The sequence below is a fragment of the Dermacentor andersoni genome, chromosome 10 (assembly GCF_023375885.2).
Source record: "Dermacentor andersoni chromosome 10, qqDerAnde1_hic_scaffold, whole genome shotgun sequence".
NCBI classification, from domain to species: Eukaryota; Metazoa; Arthropoda; class Arachnida; order Ixodida; family Ixodidae; genus Dermacentor; species Dermacentor andersoni.
Window position 1 is genome coordinate 102,551,984 of NC_092823.1, and position 4,312 is coordinate 102,556,295.

The window sequence follows — 4,312 nt, forward strand, 5'->3', positions numbered from 1 at the left end:
GTATGCACGGCCCTCCAAAATATCCTGGCAACGACGCATTGCAGCAGTACATGTTTATTGGATTCTTGAAGGGGGCAATTGGGACACTGCGAAGATGGGACAACGCCCCACCGCTCAAGCCTGTCCCGAGTTGGAAGCACTTGCCAGTTCTTCCCTCGGCACCTGCGTTTCACCATTCTCTAACACCTCCACGACGCCGGCAGGTAGCCTTTCCGAACTACGTGGGTTTGAAACGCTAGAGAGATAAAGCGATATACACAGTCACAAAAACGCGTGAAGCCCCCAAGGAGCCACTTGTAAGCCACAAGTACGAATACTGTAGATAAATAAATCCCCTAGCTCGTCGTTTCTATGGAAGCTGAACGATCATAGTCTCCTCTCGTATATTATCGTAGAAAAACTCTGTGGGGGCTGTTTTCACGGCTTCGAGCGCTGCATTGAGCCCGCTGCCTCCGCGCGTGCTGGCATCGTGTCCTTTCGTATTCGTGTAGCGTGAGCACGTGATAGAAGATGATGACGACGACGACCCGCACACCATCAAAAGTATTGCGTGAACTTTTGCATATAGGGAAGGCGCGGTGCCGGCTGAAGACATACTTACTTGGCGTCGGGAAGGTCGTGATCACGAAGACGGCCTCCCCGGGTGGAGGTGCGGCGCTCATTGCACTGCGGGTCCGCACTGAAGCTCGCCACTGCCCCAAACTGGGGCGGTGGGGGCGTGCAATTTTTGGTAGTGAGGGGATGGGGGTGCGCGCTCGCACTTCCGCCCCTCGCCCGTAATGCAATCCAAAGTCAGAACAGTGCTAAGCCTACCCCTATCAAACCACACAGGAGTCCCTTATTTAAGGATTCTAACCATGTGGTCACTTAGGCATGTAGGGGCCTCTGGGTCGTACTTTTAGGCGACAAGGTAGCCTAGCCGCCTGCGGCATTATCTTATTGAGCTATGTCGAATACGGTAGACGGAAGCTCAAATCCCCCCCCCCCCCCCCTCCGGTTTTTTTCAACGTTCACTAGCACACTACATCTGCAGGCTTGGAGTGACGCCTGACACCGGCGAAAGATGCCGAGAGTGAGTGGGGCTATACTAATCCAGGTACAACCAAATTAGGAAGGCCCACAAAGCTTGAACAATGACACTCCCGCACCAGAAAAGGAATTGGCCTCCCTGGTGCAGTATTCGGCCGCAGGCTCCCTGATGATATCTACAATTAACCAATGGCCCTCAGTCCCCAGCAGCTGCGGAGCACCTGACCAAGGCGGCGGTCAGACCTGTAACGCAGCAGAGAGTGCTAAGAATATCTGGGTCCGGACAGGCCGTCAATGGAAGCTGACCTTCGCAACGTTTAACACCCGAACCGTCTCCAGTGAGGCTAGATTAGCAGGACTCTTTGAGGAACTATCAGACGTTGTATGGGATATTAGCGGCCTTAGTGATATTATAAGAACTGGTGAGGCTAAATAACGGCCATGTCCTCTGCTATAGAGGTCTCCCTGATAAGAAGCAATACGGTGTAGGATTACTAATCCATAAGGACACAGCAAGCAACATTGACGAATTCTACAGCATTAACGAAAGGGTAGCAGTAGTCGTAATCAAACTCAATAAGAGGTATAGATTAAAGGTAGTACAAGCCTACGTTTTAACATCCAGTCACGACGAATAGGAAGTAGATCAGTTTTATGAAGATGTTGAATTAGCGATGAGAAAAGTGCAAACTCGGTATACAGTAGTAATGGGTGACTTCAATGCAAAAGTCGGGAAAAAGCAAGCGGATGAACAGGCAATCGGCAACTACGGCGTCGATTCTAGAAACGCTAGAGGAGAGATGCTGGTAGAATTCGCGGAAAGGTATAAGCTGATAATAATGAACACCTTTTTCAGGAAACGTAGCAACAGAAAGTGGACCTGGAAAAGCCCTAACGGTGAAGCAAGAAATGAAATTGACATCATACTTTCTACTGATCCCAGCATAGTGCAGGATGTATAAGTGATAGGTAGAGTAAATGCAGTGATCTTGGGTTAGTGAGGACTAGGATTCACCTGAATTTGAAGAGAGAAAGAGCTAAATTGGTCAAGAATAAACAGGTCAACCTAGACGCAGTTAGGGTAAAAGCTGACACATTCAGGCTGGTACTTGCAAATAAATATGCAGCCTTAGAACAGAGAGATAATAGTGATGACATAGAGGTAGTGAATGAAACCGTAACTAGGCTGGCTTTAGAGGCAGCAACTGAAGTGGGAGGCAAGGCACCAAGGCAACCAGTAGGCAAGCTCTCCCAAGTAACAAAGGGCCTAATAAAAAAATGAGAAAAAATGAAAGTGTCCAACTTAAGAGATAAGATAGAATTCGCGGAACTATCAAAACTGATCAACAAAACGAAAATAAGGGATATTCGAAATTATAACGTGAGAAAGGCTGAAGAAGCCGTAAAAAATGGACGCAGCCTGAAATCAGTGAGAAGGAAACTTGGCATAGCACAGACCAAGATGTATGCACTGAAAGATAGGCAGGGTATTATCATCAGCAATCTCGAAGGTATAATAAAAGCAGCGGAAGAATTCTATACTGATCTGTACAGTACCCAGAGGACTCGGGAGTACTCTATTCGAAACAATACTGAACAGCACACAGAAACTCCTATAACTAGAGATGAGATCAGAATGGCCTTGCAATTAAGGCATGAAACGGAAAAAAAGCTGCAGGAGAGGATGGAATAACAGTCGATCTAATCAAAGATGGAGGAGACATAATGCTTCGAAAACTGGTGGCTCTCTATACGAAGTGTCTATCGACTGCAAGGGTTCCTGAAAACTGGAATAATGCAAACATTATACTAATCCACAAAAAGGGAGACGTTAAAGAACTGAAAAAATATAGGCCCATGAGCTTACTCCCAGTATTATATAAAATATTTACCAAAATAATTTCCAACAGAATAAGGCAAATACTGGACTTTAGTCAACCAAGGGAACAGGCTGGCTTCAGGAAGGGATACTTTACAACGTATCACATCCATGTCATTAATCAGGTTATCAAGGAATCCGCAGAGTACAATAAGCCTCTCTATATGGCTTTCATAGATTACGAAAAAGCATTTGATTCAGTAGAGATACCAGCAGTCATAGAGACATTGCATAATCAAGGAGTACAGACTGCTTATGTAAGTACCCTGGAAAATATCTACAGATATTCCACAGCCACCTTAATTCTACACAAGCAAAGTAGGAAGATACCTGTGAAGAAAGGGGTCAGATAAGGATAAACAATCTCTCCGATGCTGTTCACTGCATGCTTGGAAGAAGTATCCAATCTATTAAACTGGGAAGTTTAGGAGTAAGGATCAACGGCGTATATCTCAGCAACCTTCGGTTTGCCAATGACATTGTTCTATTCAGCAACACTGCGGATGAGTTACAACAAGTGATTGAGGACCTTAACAGGGAAAGTGTAAGAGTGGGGTTGAAGATTAATATGCAGAATACAAAGGTAATGATAAAAACCGGGCAAGGGGACAAGAGTTCAAGATCGCAAGTCAGCCTCTAGAGTCTGTGAAGGAGCATGTTTACCTAGGCCAACTAATCACAGGGAACCCTGACCATGAGAAGGAAATTCATAGAAGAATAAAAATCGGTTGGATCTGTTGGAGAGACTTGGAGAGACTTGGAGACTGACATAGCAGCTTGAGAACAAGTTAAGGACCCTGCAAAGAGAGATGGAACGAAGAATGCTAGGCATAACTTTAAGAGACAGAAAGAGAGCGGTTTCGATCAAAGAGCAAACGGGTATAGACGATATTGTAAGAGAGATTAAGAGAAAAAATGGCGCTGGGCAGGTCATGTAGTGCGCAGATTAGATAACCGTTGGACCATTAGGGTGACAGAATGGGTACCAGGAGAAGGAAAGCGCAATAGAGGACGGCAGAAGACTTGGTGGTGCGAGGGAATTAGGAAATTTGTGGTTGGAATTGATTGGCGCAGGACAGGGCTAATTGGGGATCGCAGGGAGGGGCCTTCGTCCTGCAGCGGACATAAAATAGGCTGCTGCTGCTGCTGCTGCTGCTGCTGCTGATAATGATGATGATGAACCATGTGGAATCTAATTTTCAAAGAAAATCGTGCCCCTGATTGTTTTTCGCGGCTTACGCACCTCGTCTTGATTGGACTCACGGACAAATTTCAAGATGTGAATGCGTGCACATGCATTTCAATTCTACGAAAGGGCTCTAAACGCACTCTTGATGGTTTAAACTATGAGACAAACAGGTAGCGCTCGTCCTATCGCTCTTCCTTGTCCGCTTCATTCTGTAG

At 46.0% G+C, this 4,312-nt stretch overlaps 1 non-coding gene across 1 annotated transcript; it reads left to right on the forward strand.

The window, feature by feature from the left end:
• Positions 1–593: 593 nt before the first annotated feature.
• On the forward strand, positions 594–764 carry LOC126546392 (U1 spliceosomal RNA). Its single transcript, XR_007602583.1, has one exon. It is a non-coding gene; the product is annotated as a U1 spliceosomal RNA (small nuclear RNA).
• The last annotated feature ends 3,548 nt before the right edge of the window (positions 765–4,312 follow it).